This window comes from Periplaneta americana, chromosome 4, assembly GCF_040183065.1.
Source record: "Periplaneta americana isolate PAMFEO1 chromosome 4, P.americana_PAMFEO1_priV1, whole genome shotgun sequence".
NCBI lineage: Eukaryota > Metazoa > Arthropoda > Insecta > Blattodea > Blattidae > Periplaneta > Periplaneta americana.
Genome location: NC_091120.1, coordinates 3499802 through 3519702, shown reverse-complemented (window position 1 = coordinate 3519702; position 19901 = coordinate 3499802).

Genomic DNA, 19901 nt, shown 5'->3' with positions numbered 1-19901 from the left:
TATTAACTAGCCCACCAACAATATACATAGCAGTTGATTATAGCTTGTTTCGCGAGTATCGCCACACCGGCCTCCTAGGTAGCAGCACCAGCGTCGTTTGCGCGCAGAACTGCTAGCTGTCCGGTATTATATAGTTAGATATTTGGTATTAATTTACAAATGAACCCAGTTCCCTCTAATGACAAACATTGGCGTCATAATTGATGTGTGAATCGTTTGGATTATCAATCCCATTGTTGTCTGGAGACTAGGCCTCATGGAACGAGGAAGCGATTATGAAGTAGTTAACGAGAAGGCTACGCCTTGTTAAATTTGAATGCGGAGAGTGTGAAGAGAGAAAAGAAAACATTATAATTTTATTTTAAATCCAAAATATGTTATAATCCCAACCATGTTCAGATATGGCTACAATCACGAACGGCATCCTCATGCAATTATAGGGATTAGGAGAATCCCTTCTAATTTTTTTCTTAGTGACCACTTTAAATTTCTTGTTAAGACGGTCTAGGCCAGTCATGTCAATTGATGCCCATAGGAGCAAGCGCGCGCTTTAGAGCCCAGGAGAGCCTGAGCGCTTTACAGCGGAAAGGAAAGAGACAGACGAAAGAGATAGTATATGCCGCTTGGACGAGCTATATTCAGGGATGGCCAGCACTGATTCAATAGATAAAGGGAAGAGAACTTATTAAAACTGTATCCATGGTAATTTTTAGATTTGTCTGAGAAGTATAAGTGCATTATATGAATGTAAGTTTTAATTTTAATGCTCATTTTTCACAATTTGATTTTTTTATACAAAAGAAATATTTTCTCAACTTTTTTTTATGAAAAAGTGAAATTTATAGATATAGGCCTATTTATTTAGTAGCCTTACAGAATTTTTTTCGTAAATCTAATATACCGTAAATACGTAATACTGAATATAGTGTAATGAACATTTTGAAAATATTCGCATGGATATTGTTTGTAAGGAAAGAATTAACAAAGCAACTGCTGTTACATCACAAGCAAAAGATACGTGCCCATGTGTTGGAAAAATGTCAGCTCTATAGCTTCAGCACATTTAGAGAAAATAATTTAATATTCTGATGATAGGAAGTTGCTCACCAATATCACCTTAAAAGCATAATGCGATAAGAGTCTTGTTATGGAATATTAGTTACACTTAAAACATATACAGCACCTAGGTAACTTTGCTTTGTACTGTAATATTGTTTTGATTAGTTTATTGATTACTTGTATAAGGCTAAAGGTACCATCAATATCAATTCCAACTTATCATGTCATACTCAGTCTCTTTTTTTTTTTTTTTTTTTGGATATCACTTTCTTTATGAATGATATGTTTCATCCATTTAGTACAGTATAGTTGTAGATAATACTGTGGAATTTGTGTGAACATTCCTTCTTATCTCTTTATTATGTTATTAACGTTTAAAACACAACTGCAATATTAAGAAATCAGTGTTAGTACTTTTGTTTTACAGACAACATAGATAATATCAAACAAAAAGAAGCCATATAAAAATAACGACATAAAATTTCACGTTCCGTTTGTAGTTTGTGCACCACTGTTTTCTTAATCCAACAGGCTGCTTATTCATATACACAACCCTTCCTCTTTCCATACTTAGCGCTTGATGCCCGCGCACGACATCAAGGTCAGAAAAATGCGCTTGCTTCGACATCACTGGTATAGGCTATAGCAAATAATATCCTACTGACATTAGATATGTTTTCTGCCACATCTAGTGCTTTAGAACGTTTCTTCTGGAGTCAAACAAGGTGACCAACATTAATATAGTAGAAGAAACGTTTATTCCAGTCATTTTAGATGGAGAACTGCTGTCTGTCTTTAGAATTCTTTAATTTTTAGGTAACTTTTTAAATGTAAACTCGTCATTGGATTGAAATTGAACTAAAAAATATTATGACCGAAATTATTTCGCCAGGCCACCCCTGGCACTAGGATATTCCAGATCATGATGGTATGACGGTCCATTCGCCCAGATAGCGCTACGAGCGGTACGAAGTGGAATAATAAAACAATATTGTTATTAAATTCACTGACAATGGTAACTTGGTTTACGTCTTTAATCGTCTTTCCTGTATTGCCTCCAGTGTACAATGATGGCGACCCTATGAGAGAAGACGTTTCCTTTCCAGAAGCTCATGTGAACTCCAGCAATTTAGATAAGAGACGCTATCTTCGCGGAACAGTTTGCATTCCTCGAGGTTCTCTAAACTGTATTTTTAGCGTAAATCGCTCATATTATTTTACAAGTAACGAGATAAAGCGACCCACTTCTGTGTTGTAAGAAAAAATGATGCAAATTACTTAAAATTGTGGCGCCGATATTGCGGTCGGTAGACATTCTCATATTCGGAGCCAGAAAATGGGTCGTAGTTCTTGAGATATCCGCTACGAGAGCATTACGCTTAAAATACGCGACTTTAGGTATCTTAAGGGTTCATTTAACTGTCAGAACAATAAATCCGATATTCCTTTCTAGTGTTATGGTCAGTTATATGCTGGCCTTGTGGCTACCAACAACATCGTTACGATGTTCGCATGTTTTATAAATTATGTACAAGATGGAAAGGTCCGTCGTAAAGATGAAATGTGTGAAATACTGATAGCTGGTATCTAAATTCAATGCAATAGCCCCAAAACAAGCCGCCGGCAATTTGCTCGACCCCAGTTCCCTCACACTCGCGCTAGAGTCTTTGCCCTTACTTCCAAGTGAGTAGCCCCTCACACAGAGATCCTTTATTCTCGTTCTCTATGACCTCCGGCGTAATAAAGAACACGTCACCATAGCAACGCTGTGCAGACAACTGAAGCGAGGTTATGGCATGTGTGCTTGCATACTTTATACCGCACTTTTATTCTGGAGACAAAATAACTGTGAGTCCGAAAAAAATACATTTTAGCATTTTCATACAATTATGCTTTTGCTGCATTATTTTTTACAGGAAAAGTGGTTTCTGACCTTCCAGCTGTCTATTTGTGTGTGTGCGCACAGAGACTTCACTTAAACTATGGTGCTAGTCTGTGACATATTCAGTATACTGTATAACTTGTAAGTCAATTCAATTTGTTTCTTGACTTAGTTTGATTGTCTGTAGATACAAGCCAAACTTAATAAAGCATATCATATCATATCATATCAAGCACAAACGGCACACACGAGACAAATACATTCTTAGCACAAAATCTCTGGAGGTGTGGAAGGAAAGTGTTATGGCTTTAACTCTATTAGTATTAAATAAATAAATAAATAAATAAATAAGTAAATAAGTAAATAAATAAGTAAATAAGTAAATAAATAAGTAAGTAAATAAATAAGTAAGTAAGTAAATAAATAAAGAAATAAATAAGAACAAAATAAGTAAATAAATAAATAAATAAATAAATAAATAAATAAATAAATAAATAAATAAGTAAATAAATAAATAAGTAAATAAATAAACAAGTAAATAAATGAATAAGTAAATAAGTAAGTAAATAAATAAATAAATAAATAAATAAATAAGTAAATAAATAAATAAGTAAATAAATAAATAAATTAGTAAATAAATAAATAAATAAGTCAATAAATAAATAAATTAGTAAATAAGTGAATAAGTAAATAAATAAATAAACAAGTAAATACATAAACAAGTAAATAAATGAATAAGTAAATAAGTAAGTAAATAAATAAATAAGTAAATAAATAAATAAATAAATAAGTAAATAAATAAATAAATTAGTAAATAAATAAATAAATTAGTAAATAAATAAATAAATTAGTAAATAAGTGAATAAGTAAATAAATAAATAAACAAGTAAATAAATAAATAAGTAAATAAGTAAGTAAATAAGTAAATAAATAAATAAGTAAATAAGTCAATAAATAAATAAATAAACAAGTAAATAAATAAATATTTAAATAAGTAAGTAAATAAATAAATAAGTAAATAAATAAGTAAATAAGTAAATAAATAAATAAGTAAATAAATAAATAAATAAGTAAGTAAATAAATAAATAAATACAAAAATAAATTAGTAAATAAATAAATAAAGAAACAAGTAAATAAATAAGTAAATAAGTAATTAAGTAAATAAATAAGTAAATAAGTAAGTATATAAGTAAATGAGTAAATAAATAAATAAGTAAATAAATAAACAAATAAATAAATAAGTAAATAAATAAATAAATATTGTATGTGTAATTCATTTCTATGTCTTTTAGTGCAACCAATTCTCATATAGGTCGGGTTTGGATTTCGGAGATTATCTTCCGTTTATTTACATGATTTTTGGGTACATAAATTTTTGTACACGTTAGGTTTGATTTGAGGATGCTACATTTAGTTGATTTCCTAAATTTTAGTCCACCGAGCTTTGCTTCACGTCAAGTTTGATTTCGAAGATTATTTCAGCTGGTTTGCATATTTCTCTTGCGCCGTATCGCAGATGTAGAAATATCCAGCGTTCCTGAACTATGCACAGTTTTAGAAAAATGTTTTGTCGCACAAATACTCTACCAGTCCCAGAAAGGAGGCAGTGCGCATGATCATACAACGAAACAAAACTAATTTTATTATCTCAACTAGTCGTTCTCTTGTGAACCAGGTCGCTCATCTTCCAATCATGCGTACTGTCTTCTTTGTGGGACTTAAAACGTATCGGTGTGACAAAACTTTTTTCCAAGACTGTACCGCAAGGTCTGTTGTACGAATTACCACGAGCTCTCCTCGAGGACGAACATCAAATCAGCTGGTAACATAAGCCTAATGTTGCAATGTGGTCGGGATATTCCTTGTAGTGAGTACAATTCAGTAGTTGAGCTTATGGTTAATGAAGTTTTACTTGTCGTGCAGTTTGGAAAGAGATACTGTATCATCGACGACGAAACGCTCATTATGGCGACGATTGTGAAACTGACTCTGCTTCCAGGAGACAGGCGGTTTCAGACGGTTCCCCTCGCTGCTGGATTATCGACTATTTCTTTTTATTCGAATACTAAAACGTCATTATTTTCCTCGTCGATATATTCGAAGTTATTCGCTAATTCTGATAAATAACACACTTTTCTCAGTCAAACCTTCGATATTTTCACATGCTGTCACGTCTTTTAAACACCCGTTGAGTGGCGTGGCTGTTGGCGTACGCTCCAATATGCTGGAGAGAGATATGATCTGATTTCCGGCCTTGAGGTTTTCGAATTCGTCAAAAGACTTTTGAACGTTTATAATGATGTCCCTGTCATGCTACTCTAAAAGCTTATCGTGCTTTCCCACACCTATTTGACTACCACAACTGCAAGCGAAAAGGGCATAAAGTAATTGACAATTTTTTTCTGCCGTGAAATTAATTTTGCAAACCAGCTACAATTCCAACTAAGGAACGAGTCAACGCGTGCCTACAAATCTGTCCCCCGACAGCAAAGCCAAGGACTTTCTGAAGTTTTCTTTGCTACTAGCAAACCGTTCAAGGGATTACATGCACTTTCGAGGGGAAAAAAATGATTTTATACTTTTCTTATATTAGTTTAATGTGAACTTTTAGCTTTATATCTGCTAATGTAATTTTCAGGGATATATAAAATTGACCAAGTTAAGCATTAAAATGTTGTTGTTGTTGTTTTCTAATGCCAGGCGTTTGACAATAAAGTCATTTGACCTCTTGCACTCCAATATTTTTCAAAGATATTATCATGACCAGCCAATGAAGCACAGATTTTGAGGTGTTCCGAATACATTTCTTGGTTTGAGTTGCACAATGGGCAGTTAGGGGACTGATATATTCCAATTCTATGCAGGTGTTTAGCCAAACAATCATGGCCTGTTGCCAATCTAAATGCAGCTACAGATGATTTTCGTAGTAAATCCGGAATGAGCTGTGGATTTTGATGCAGAGAGTTCCATTTTTTCCCTTGGGATTGAGTTATCAAATTTTGTTTGTTGAAGTCTAAGTATGTAGATTTAATAAATCTCTTCACAGAGTAATACGTAGATTTAGTAACAGGTCTGTAAGTAGCAGTGCTGCCCTTCTTTGCTAAAGCATCCGCATTCTCGTTTCCCAGGATTCCACAATGGGATGGTATCCATTGGAATACAATTCTTTTATTGAGTGATATTAATTGAGAGAGCATTTTAGTTATTTCTGCTGTTTGAGATGAAGGTGTGTGTTTAGAGACGATTGATAGAATAGCTGCTTTGGAGTCTGACAATATAACTGCATTCCTAAATTTATTGATGTGGCATTAAAATGTTCTGCCGTGTAAACACAATACAATCCAGCAATATGTAATTTTATCTCAAATTTCCTCAAAAGTATATTTTTCAAAACTGTTTAAATCATATTATATCCTACAATTTTTTTTAGAAAAGTGCATGCAATTTTTCATCGCCCTTTTTGTGAGTAACGTCAAACAACTGTAGCTCAAAGTTAAACAGGAATAAAGAAAACAATGAAAAATATTTGAAAAATTTAAATTTATGAATAAAACAATGTTCTTCCTCTTGCAATGTAGATATTCTGACCACTGATCAGGGCTTATTTATATGAATGCTACCTGGAGGCATAAGAAAAACTACTAAAACTATTTAAAATCTTGGAAGTAAATTATTCAGATAACAGTTCGGTACAAATCACAAAATGAAAACTTAAAAAAGTTTACAGTTCAAAACTATTTACGTAGACAAATATACTTTCCTTCAGATAAAAGAACAATTTTCAGACATTGAGTGTATAAAATCTCGACAATTTTGGGCTTAAGGATCTGGAGGAATAAATACATTTAAAACAAGTCAAACTCAGAATAGGAGAAGAAATGGCAGAGGGAAGTCGAATAGAGAGAGGAGTACAAAGATACTCTTTATCACCTACACTGTTCAACATCTAAAAAAAAAAATTATGGTTTATTTAACGACGCTAGCAACTGAAAAGATTATATCAGCGTCGCCGGCGTGCTGGAATTTTGTCCCGCAGGAGTTCTTTTACATGCCAGTAAATCTACTGACATGAGCCTGTCGCATTTAAACACGCTTAAATGCCATCGACCTCCGCCGGAATCGAACCCGCAACCTCGAGCATAGAAGGCCAGCGCTACAACAACTACGCTACCGAGGGAGACTTCAACATCTACGTGGAGGATTTAGTGAAGAACTGTTTTCAGAACATGGGAAAGATGACACTAAGATGAAAATAATAAAGTATATACGATTTGCTGATGATATGATATTGTTAGCAGAAGAGGAGATGATATTAAGGAATATGCTACTGGAGCTAAATGACAGCTGTGAGCAGTATGGGATGAAGATAAATGCAAACAAGATGAAGATCATGGTCATAGGAAGAAAAATACAGAAGGTATGTGAATTGTAAATGAGGCAGCAGAGCAAGTGGACAGCTTCAAATACTTGGGGTGTACTATAAGCAGTAACATGAGCTGCTGCCAGGAAGTCAAAAGGAGGATAACAATGGCCAAGAAAGCTTTTAATAGAAAAGGAGCATCTTCTGCAAACCTTTGTAAAAGGAACTAAGGAAGAGACTAGTGAAGTGCTTTGTATGGAACGTGGCATTGTATGGTGTAAAAGCATGGCCACTACGACGAAGAATGACGTCTGTAAGCATTTTAAATGTGGATATGGAGAAGAATGGAGCGTGTGAAATTGACAGAATAAGAAATGTAGCTGTCATAGAAAGAGTAGAGAAAATGAATGCTGAAACTGTTTAGGAAGAGAAAAAACGAATTGACTGTGTCACTGGTTAAGACTGAGCCTAACAAAAGGATGCACTGGAAGGACTGGTGTACGGAAGAAAAGCTTGGGGTAGAAGAAAGACAATATAAAGATATATGGATCATATACGGAGACTAAGATCAGGGCGGAAAAAGGAAAGATTGGAGAATGCTGGGTTTGCAGTGAAAGCTCTGCAGGAAACTGTGAATAAATGAATGAGTGAGTGAATGAATGAATGAAGAATGAATGAAGAATAACTGAATGAAGTATGAACGAATGAATGAAGAATGAATTAATGAATGAACGAAGAATGAATGAATGAACGAATAATGAATGAATGAAGAATGAATGAATGAAAGAAGAATGAACGAATGAAGAATGAATGAATGAATTAAGAATGAATGAATAAAGAATGAATGAACGGAGAATGCATGAATAAAGAATGAGTGAAGAATGAATGAAGAATGAATGAATGAACGAAGAATGAGTGAATGAACGAAGAATGAATGAATGAACGAAAAATGAATGAAGAATGAGTGAAGAGTGAAGAATGAATGACTGAAGAATGAATGAATGAACGAAGAATGAATGAACGAAGAAAAAATGAATGAACGAAGAATGAATGAATGAACGAAGAATGAATGAATGAACGAAGAATGAATGAATGAACGAAGAAAGAATGAATGAACGAAGAATGAATGAATGAACGAAGAATGAATGAACGAAGAAAGAATGAATGAAGAATGAATGAATGAATGAATGAACGAAGAATGAATGATTGAACGAAGAATGAATGAATGAACGAAGAATGAATTAATGTAGAATGAATGAATAAATGAAGAATGAATGAATGAGTGAACGAAGAATGAATGATTGAATGAAGAATGAATGAATGAAGAATGAATGAATGAAGAATGAATGAATGAACGAAGAATGAATGATTGAACGAAGAATGAATGAATGAATGAAGAATGAATGAATGAAGAATGAACGAATAAATGAATGAAGAATGAATGAATAAATGAAGAATGAATGAACGAAGAATGAATTATTGAATGAAGAATGAATGAATGAATGAAGAATGGATGAATGAATGAATGAATGAGTGAAGAATGAATGAATGAGTGAATGAATGAAGAATGAATGAATGAATGAAGAATGGATGAATGAAGAATGAATGAATGAACGAAGAATGAATGATTGAACGAAGAATGAATGAATGAACGAATAATGAATGAATGAATGAAGAATGAATGAAGAATGAATGAATGAAGAATGAACGAATGAAGAATGAATGAATGAACGAAGAATGAATGAATGAACGAAGAATGAATGAATGAACGAAGAATGAATGAATGAACGAACGAAGAATGAATGAATGAACGAAGAATGAATGAACGAAGTAAGAATGATTGAACGAAGAATGAATGAATTAACGAAGAATGAATGAATGAACGAAGAATGAATGAATGAACGAAGAATGAATGAATGAACGAAGAATGAATGAATGAAGAATGAATGAATGAATGAAGAATGAATGAATGAAGAATGAATGAATGAATGAAGAATGAATGAATGAACGATGAATGAATGAATAAATGAACGAAGAATGAATGAATGAAGAATGAATGAATGAAAAATGAATGAATGAACGAAGAATGAATGATTGAACGAAGAATGAATGAATGAACGAAGAATGAATGAATGAAGAATAAATGAATAAATGAAGAATGAATGAATAAATGAAGAATGAATGAATGAACGAAGAATGAATGATTGAATGAAGAATGAATGAATGAATGAATGAATGAAGAATGGATGAATGAGTGAAGAATGAAGAATGAATGAATGAGTGAATGAATGAAGAATGAATGAATGAAGAATGGATGAATGAATGAATGAGTGAAGAATGAAGAATGAATGAAGAATGAATGAATGAGTGAATGAATGCATTCTGAAGGGTGCAAGGTGCAAGTCTTTGACCACTACTGCGCGCCGGTCCCCTCATCGATTTAATCTCAGTAATTTAAATGCCAGAGAGTTAAACGTAGAAATACTTTAGAAGTTGGAATTTTCTAAATTGCAGTCTTGTGCCCGTGCAGTGGTTGATGGTGCATATCCGCGCGCATCGGATTTCGATACATAGTGTCTGCCCTCCGGAATTTTCTACCCGGACGTGAGACGCGTGTTCAATCCCTTCCTGCAGTTGATTCGCAGTTGTTATGAAGTGACATCTTACCTTGCAGCGGCGTACTTCTGGTTTAGTGTTCGGTACGTCTCCTACCTGCAAAGACAACAAAATCGTGCTGTAGATTTACACATAGGCTACATAATACTCGTAAGGAAATCCATGTCACAGTTATTTCCTGATTAGTTTTGTGCATAGAGTTTCTATTCACCTTCTGCGCTATGCTATGCAATCTGTAACGTCTATCATACGTGCAATGTAGCCTTGTACATTTATGTACCCCTGGTGCAGTAGGGGCGAAGACCTTACGGTATTAACTTCCTCTGGTAAAATGGTTTTTTATTTTTATTTATTTTATTGGGTTATTTTACGACGCTGTATCAACATCTAGGTTATTTAGCGTCTGAATGATATGAAGGTGATTAATGCCGGTGAAATGAGTCCGGGGTCCAGCACCGAAAGTTACCCAGCATTTGCTCGTATTGGGTTGAGGGAAAACCCCGGAAAAAACCTCAACCAGGTAACTTGCCCCGACCGGGATTCGAACCCGGGCCACCTGGTTTCGCAGCCAGACGCGCTGACCGTTACTCCACAGGTGTGGACGGTAAAATGGTAAAATAAATCACTTTAATTATTATTTTATTCCATCTAATGCTCAGACATTTTGAAGAATTGTCATCATTCCATAAATTAATTTATTATAGATAGATTTTTGCTGAAAACATCAGACTAACAATTTAGGCAGACCACAAGATTCTGAATTTTTAAAAACAGAATATTCTGAAAAAGGAATATAATATAATATAATATAATATAATATAATATAATATAATATAATATAATATAATATAATATAAGTGTGTTTTTTAATAATTTATTTATTATTATTTTTTTCAAATAACTTAAATTATATTATATAATATTACATATTATGTTATATTATATAAATATATTGATATAATATAATATAATATGCTGAACATAGCTATTAATTATATACAACAGCTTTTGCTAACAGTACAGAAAATTAAAATTCATGTTGCAAAATTTGTTACTCACAAACATAGTATAAACATCTAATTTAACATATAACAAATTAATCTGATCTCTAATACAATTATTTATATTCTTAATTTTGTTTTTGCTAACAAATGAAGTGGTAGAATCTCTTTATATTGTTTTGAATCAGGTCACTAATAAACTAGTCTCAAGTTGCACACAAACTGTAATGCATTACATTAGAGCAGTCTCATCTTCATCTTATAAAACTTGTAAACAAGCTGGAAAGCAATAAAATACGAGACTTTTTCAATATTTCTTTTTTGGAGCTTCATTTGCGAAGTTAATATATTATATTATATGTACAGAGGAATAGTGACAGACGATATAATGGAGAGCAAGCGAGAACTTGCGTTGCAAGTGTTGCAGCGACATGCAGCAGTAGGTATAAACGCAACAAAAACGACTAGAACGTTAATAAATATGTAAATATAATCTCACAAATTAGAAATAGCAAAATGGCTTGTCTCAAAATTGAGACCATTCAACAAGGCTCATGACAACAATCACCTCCTACATAATAGCCAAATTGGCTAGTCTCTTATACATGAGACAACTCATCTCGCCTAAGGTATTCCGTGGTTTTCCTCAGGCGTAAGACAAATGTCGGGATGAACCCTATAAGAAATGGGCCACGGACCTATATGCCCTTCCCCATATATATTCCCCCCCTTATTATAAACGATGTATGCCCTAGTTCAGATACTATAAATAGTCTATTAATTATACGAGGTCACTCAATTAGTCGCAATTTGAAAGGACAGGGACCTCTCAAATTGCAGATTTAGATTTCACGGCGCTTCTTCCGACGGCCTTCACATGCTTTGTCATCGAACAACAGATGACGGCGTCTTGCCATCCCAACGGCAAACACCAGCCAACTCCTCCTCGCCCCGTTCCGTGACCACTTGATCAATCTCAGTCCCCCTCGCGTATGTGGTACCTAACAGGTTACGTCCAATTTCGGCTTCCCCTTCAAAATTTTCTAGAGCTCCTTCAGGGGAGCAACGTAACCCGGAGTGAGACTAGTGGCCAACAGGCTTGGAGCTCGCATATTTAGTTTTGTACAGCCCCCAACCCCTTGCAAGGACGCGTTTTGCGTACCTTTTAAATTTTCCTCCCAATTCTCCTTCGATTTTTCGAATCAGTGACCCAAAATAAATCAAAGTAAATTATACTTAACAATAAAAAATTCGCTGCCTAAGTAATAATTATTTTCACCAAGCCATCATCATTTTCATTAAATCTAAAAAAAAAAATTATTGATAATTTTCTTAATAAAATATAATGTAATATATAAAAAAATAAAATAGAATATCAGCATTTTGAAACAACATAATATAAAAAGTAAATATGTATAAACGTAGAAATTAATTATTTAATATATAGTCTATACATAATATATATTATATAGATAAGGTTATTTAAATCTAAATAAGCTAACATGTAATAAATCAAGAATTGAAATAAAGGTGTTGATTCCAAATGCCTAAGATAATATAATTCACAGTTTGGTGATGAATTCCAAGCCATTTTAACAGACGCCATATAAATTTTGAAACATTACCTCTACTGCCATAAAGTAAATCCAGGGATATATCGTAACGGTTGCTGAAGTCAGCAATATATGGTTCACAAATTCTTCAGTTTTTCCAGATCAACTTCCTTAGCCTGGTCGATATTTATCTCGAACTGTGGAGTCTGAAACAACAGTCTGACAGTTGCGAATTTCGGATTGGCGATTCGAGCAAGGCCGTTTTTTGTGTTACCGATAAAGATGCAATTTGATTTTTTATTGTGATTAGAGATATGTACAGGTTTCATATTAAATATAGTTTATCTGTGACAATATTCTTCCCGCAAATATTCGCAAATTTTACATTTCTTTACGAAAGTCATAATTTGCGCGATAAAAACGAAAAATGTATTTATTTTAATTGTCTTTATTTTAAACTTCGCTCTAGAATATGCCATTAGGAAAGTTCAGGATAACAGGCAGGGTTTGGAATTGAACGGGTTACATCTGCTTCTTGTCTATGCAGATGACGTGAATATGTTAGGAGAAAATACACAAACGATTAGGGAAAACACGGAAATTTTACTTGAAGCAAGTAAAGCGATCGGTTTGGAAGTAAATCCCGAAAAGACAAAGTATATGATTATGTCTCGTGACCAGAATATTGTACGAAATGGAAATATAAAAATTGGAGATTTATCCTTCGAAGAGGTGGAAAAATTCAAATATCTTGGAGCAACAGTAACAAATATAAATGACACTCGGGAGGAAATTAAACGCAGAATAAATATGGGAAGTGCCTGTTATTATTCGGTTGAGAAGCTCTTATCATCCAGTCTGCTGTCCAAAAATCTGAAAGTTAGAATTTATAAAACAGTTATATTACCGGTTCTTCTGTATGGTTGTGAAACTTGGACTCTCACTCTGAGAGAGGAACATAGGTGAAGGGTCTTTGAGAATAAGGTGCTTAGGAAAATATTTGGGGCTAAGCGGGATGAAGTTACAGGAGAATGGAGAAAGTTACACAACACAGAACTGCACGCATTGTATTCTTCACCTGACATAATTAGGAACATTAAATCCAGACGTTTGAGATGGGCAGGGCATGTAGCACGTATGGGCGAATCCAGAAATGCATATAGAGTGTTAGTTGGGAGACCGGAGGGAAAAAGACCTTTAGGGAGGCCGAGACGTAGATGGGAGGATAATATTAAAATGGATTTGAGAGAGGTGGGGTATGATGACAGAGACTGGATTAATCTTGCACAGGATAGGGACCAATGGCGGGCTTATGTGAGGGCGGCAATGAACCTTCGGGTTCCTTAAAAGCCATTTGTAAGTAAGTAAGTCTTTATTTTAAAAGTCAATGATATCAAGTATTTCGTGCTAATACTTTGTACATACTTAAACCCTTTGATCTTCCCTTATTTATATACGTTGAAGCTGACTGAAAGTACTTTTGTCTGCCAGTTAATAGCTTGACCACGCCTCGATAACATTGCTTTCGGCCTGTATGAACATAAAACAAGAATTTTAACGGTTTTTCTTACAATAAGCGTTTGTTAAACAACTCCGCATATTTCAGCACAAAAGAAGGAATTTAAGAGCACCGTACTTCAGGCAGTAAATCTTTGCAAACCGTTTTCATTCTACTTGGTAGGTTTAACAGTTAGTTCCCAAAGTGACGATATGGTGCGAGGTAAGTGCGTCTTCTCATGTGGTGGAACACGTAGCCATGGGTTTTAAGTGAGAATGATATTGAAGACGTCTTCAATGGAACAGGAAAATATTGTAACTCGTTGTATGTTATAGTTTGTAGGCCTATATTTTACTGATTTGGAGTTTACAGTAAGCTTAAGTAACAACTGTTACGTCACCACAGCATACCATCCAAAATCTCCACCAACTAATAAAATATCAAATATTACGTATAATCTTTCATTAAATCCACTGTGTAATAATAATAATAATAATAATAATAATAATAATAATAATAATAATAATAATAATGTACACAGATACATAATATAATCATTTTTAATTTTATGTGATGTGTTTAAATTGATTTTCGCGTCCAAGAAAATTTAGTAGAGGAGATGTAGTGGGTTATTACACGATGACACAAATAATTTTTTGCAAAATTATTGAGAAATTTTTATACTTCAGAGAAAATCAAAATTCGAGTGGGATTTGACTATTACACGATTAGAAGAAAATATATAAAGATTAGAAGAACTAAAGTATTATAATACAATAAAATATTAATTTATTTTACTAAAATATGTACTAAACTATCTTGAAAACGTATTATTGTACTATCTCACCATTACAAATATTCCGCTAGATGGCAGTAGTGTATTATGATGAGCTGTTCTCTTGTTACCAGTTGTGCCAACTATACAATGTTCATTGAACTGTATGTATGATTACTGATCAAGAAGACTTTGTTGCTATTTTATCAAGTTGAATTCAGAGAAAGATGAAAACTACATAGAAACTGGTCAATCAGATAATGTAACACCACAATTTAAATATTAACACAGTGAAGTTGTTATTTATTAATTTCAAAAAAACCTTACTTGTTTTCAATTGCTAAATAATCAGCTTTAAATAGCTATCTTTATCTCAGAAAATATTATAGATAGCTCTACAGAAATTTTGTAGGTGTTTCTTTACTATCTTGAAAGTGCTGAGCTCTTGTTTAAAATGTACTTCCAATTATATTCAATACGGGTACATTGTGTACCTAATTACGCAGAATATTCCAAATAATTTTGGGATAAAATATTAAATTTTGAATTTTTTTAAAGTTTGACTTCTGATTTCACATTAAATTCAGCTCATTATTTTTTAAAATGTTAAAATTCCAAATACCAAATTTCTAACAGAAATGTACAATATTGATATTATGCATCGTGCAACAAATGCCAAAGAAGCTCCGAAAATTATGGGATATGGAAGATTATAATAACGTAAAGAGGAATGAGGAGATCTCTGGAAATATCGGAGAGTTGACCATCATAGATAACGGTGACGAAATGCATGAAGTCCTCAGTGTCCGCGAAAAAGTCAGATTTCACATTAAAGGATGGCGAACATTTTTAGTCAAGTGTCACATGCATGATTGTAACCTACCAACTTGCTCATGTAACGCTTTGAGTATATCCTCACAAGTTAAATATTTAGGCATTATTATTGACCAACATTTAAAATGGGACAAGCATATCTCCTTCCTGTGTAACAGACTGCGTAAAACAATCCACAAATTTTCCATTCTACGCTCTTATTTACCTGTTTATGTTCTGCGTACTGTGTACTTAACTCTGTTTCAATCAATAATTCAGTATGGTATAATAGGTTTGGGAGGAATGGCAAAATCGACTCTCCATCCTTCAAATTTGCTCCAAAAAAAATATATCAAAATTTGTCTATATAAACCTTTTGATTACCCAACAAAATTAATTTTTCAGGAATTTGTTGTATCAAATCTAGAAAAAATTTATAAACAAACATTGCTGATTTACTTCCATAAAAACCACAATAAATTTAAATTTGATCCTCACGAATACCTTACGAGACAAAACTACAGTTTATTTCTAAACACTCCCAAATGCCACACAACTGCTGAATTAAAACACAGCAGAAATTTTTGGCCCAAAATATATAATGCATTAATTAGAGCTTACCATGATCTAAGTACACTTAACACACACAGATTTAACAAACAAATTAGATTAATTATTTAATTGTTTAAGCTAACCGAGTTAGAAATTGATACTCTAATATTCATGTACTTTTGTATTTTCTATTTGTATATAAGGTAATTCCGGGAGAGTTGCCCCACTTAAAATTTTTATCGTTTAAAAATTAAACAAACCAAAGCAGATATTTTATTCATGTGTTATAGCAAGTGACATAAATTAAAAGTTTATGTAAAAATATGAAACAATCGATAATTCGTACAAAATAAGTGGTAAAATAAAAATTAATCAGATACGATGTCACTGTAATATACAGACATAGAGGGGAGAGATGCCCCGCTGTGGTAATTGCCAAATTAAACTATTAATTTGATAAATAACACTCTAATTAATTTTGCTTATTTTATTTTTGCAATAAGTTCATTTTCTGAGCTCGTTTTCAGTGCGACCACACATATGGCACTTAGCCCACATGTTGTGCAACTTCTTGCAGGAAAGTCACTGAATCCAATCAACCACTTCCTTCATTTGATAATAATTTTCAAGGCATTCAACAAAGTAGGAAATATCTACTTCGTTTCATTTGACGACACTCTCTTCACATTTTCTCCAAAAGTGTCTTCTATATCTACTAGATTTTGAAGAATTTGACATTGAGATTTTTGGAACTGGGAGGCTTTCAAAGATGGTGTTTCCATTTTTACCTCCACCTGTAACGCGTTCTACCGATGGATTTCTTTTGTTCACAGCAAAAGATGTTGCTGGCACATAGTTTATTTCATGAAGGGATTTGAAAGGAAACGCTGTCGCTGAATTTCCCATTGTAGCACTTGAGTCGAAATTACAACTTATTATCCCGTTATCATTAGAACTTGTAGCCGATAAAGTTTTATTTTCTTTGAGATTTCCTGAAGAGACACAGAAAGGAATTCTTACAGCTGTGTTGTTGATTGATGCATCATAAATACTGAAGAGGTGCTCAGGAACTGTATCTGGATTGAAAGGATAGAAACCTCTGGCTCGAAATCCAAATGACGCAGCATTTGTCCAGCTTTCTAGATGGATAGTCAGGCTTGCTTTTTATAAGCCATCCATTGCTGTGGTTCTCTTCTTGAAATAATGCTTGAGAGACTTAAAATGTAAGCGATCAAGAAATTGAAGTGCTTGAGTTGCATAGGTTCGTAGGCAAACAATTGTGATTCATTATCCTCATTCTAGCATTTTATGTTATCTAAGTATGCTGAATGTTCATCCAAAATTAAGAGAATCTTGCCAGGATTCTTTCTCGGAGTAAAATTTTCCTTCAATCGCTTCATAAATAATTCTGATGGAACATAGGACGACTTTCGATTCATATAAATCCCCGTTTCTGCTAGGAATCCGTAAAAAAACTTCCATTTTTCCTCTCAGACATTGCCGGTGGAAGAAATGTTCTCTCCGAATTGCAACATGTTACGACAGAATCACTTCCACCTTTCTCGCTTGAAGTTAGGACTTGAACATCTTTGGATCCCTTTTTCTCAACCACTTTTCCTTGTAAATTTGTTTAGTTGGATGCCACTTTCCTCTATTTTATGTGGCTTTCCTACAAATTGCGTTCACATAGAGTTGTTTCCAATAGGTCAAAATACTGCTTGACTTCTTGTCTCGACATACCTTGACCTCTTCAGAGAGATGTATGATCCTTCTGACTGCCTGACAGGTAACTCAAGGTTTCGTTCTAGGAAGAATTGCAGCCATTGGATGTTTCTTGAAGACTCCACTAGATTTCAGTCGGTGGATTGTTCTCTAAATAATTCCATAACAATGTGATGCTTCATTAGTTCCCAGTTTCCCAAAAAGTTATAGTAAGTTTGAAGAAATCTCTGGGATTGCATTGACTAACGTGAAATGTGGCTTTCAAACACAACTTTGGACAGCCCTTGAAATTTTGAACGCCCTCAAATTTGGGCACCTATTGAAAATGTCGCTGCAACAAATTTAGAATACCGGTATTCCTTAAAATGTTAATGGATTTCATCTTTGGACACCTCTTGAAAATATGTGATCCTCTAGCAAGTTCTGGTCACCCTTTAAAAATTATTGGCCTCTAATATATAATAATTCTATTCTAATATAATGATTCGATTAAAATTCCAATAAATACAGCAAGTATATTAATAATAATTAGTTATGTACAGTAATGTCACTCTTAAGTACATGGGGCGTCTCTCCCTCAAACAGGTGGGGCATCTCTCCCTTTAGCATGACCATTACGCCGTATGTATTTAAGGGTAACCACAATGGACAATTACTTAATTTTTTTTAGAATGGAGTGTAATGTATGTACTTGTCAAATATATTGGATTAAGCGACATACACATAGCCATTATCCAAATTACGAATTTTGAAACATTATAAATATTAAGTTATAACAAAGCCTACAAAAAAAACAGCATTTTCTTTTTCTATTCACTTTTCACACACAAAAAAACCGTCACAAAGATTGCACTGCTTGCCCTTCGAGGGTCGTATACGAATTAAACAAATGGTCCCAAGGTCGATTCCTTAGAGGTTTTGAGATAAGGAGAAAAGGAGGGTGGGGCGACTCTCCCCGTGGGGCATCTCTTCCGGAATTACCTTAGACCGTATTATGTTATTGTGCTCAGTGAACTCTCTTAATTTTGTGATATATTTTGTATAACTGATCTGAACTGCGCCCGAGCACGAGCTTCTGCTCTTTCGGGCTGCAATGCCTAATGTAGCTCAAGTGTAAAGTATTAAATAAATAAAATGAAAATGAAAAACATACATTATACAGGGACATCATTTTATTTTTACTTCAATTTTTATTGTACCTGAGTTTTTGAATGTACTTCACTCCCACCCCTTCTACGAATGAAGTTCAACAGTCTTCCACACAGATCCAAGTCATAGTAGCCTTACCGTCACAGTACGTTCCAAAAATATGTTCGCGTTTTCCAATGACGAAAGAGCTTTCAATATTGTATCGTTTTCGCAAAGGTACTGTCGTCCATTTGCCTACGTCGCATTCCGGTTTTCCCCACCAGCTTCTATTCGCCTCTCGGTAAAGTCTAGTGGATGGGCTGTCTTAGCTCTTTTCTGAGAACATCAATTTCTGTTAGGAATTGGACATATACGTAATATTATACCCATACAACTGTTTAAAATAACTTAAATAACAGGCCTCGTTAAGTAATTAACTTTCACGTGATTTCCCTCCTTTCTACGATCCTGCGACATAACCACTTGAACGGACAGTAGATAGAATGTCTGAGTAATTTTATCTTTTCGGATCGAGCAGAAGTGAAGATTGAATTTACAATACGTAAGGTACTCTTTTATAGAGTAAGTACGGAATTATTTCAACATGAGTTAGGCCTACTAGTACGAAGGACGAAACTGGTAATTGGAATTACATACATTAATCGAAATGAACCACCACCATTTTCAAAAATGTGTTTAAATATCCATATTATGATTATTTTTCAATTTAACTTCATTCTCTATAGTGCAAGCTAATGTGCTGTAGACAGTATAATATACACTGCATAATGAATGCGTCCGTATGGACAGCTCAGTTCGTGAGTAAAAACACTCATTGTTAATACTGTGCTGTATTCTGATTAAACTTTTTTTTTATTTTAGTAGGTTATTTTACGACGCTTTATCAACAGCTTAGGTTATTTAGCGTCTGAATGAGGTGA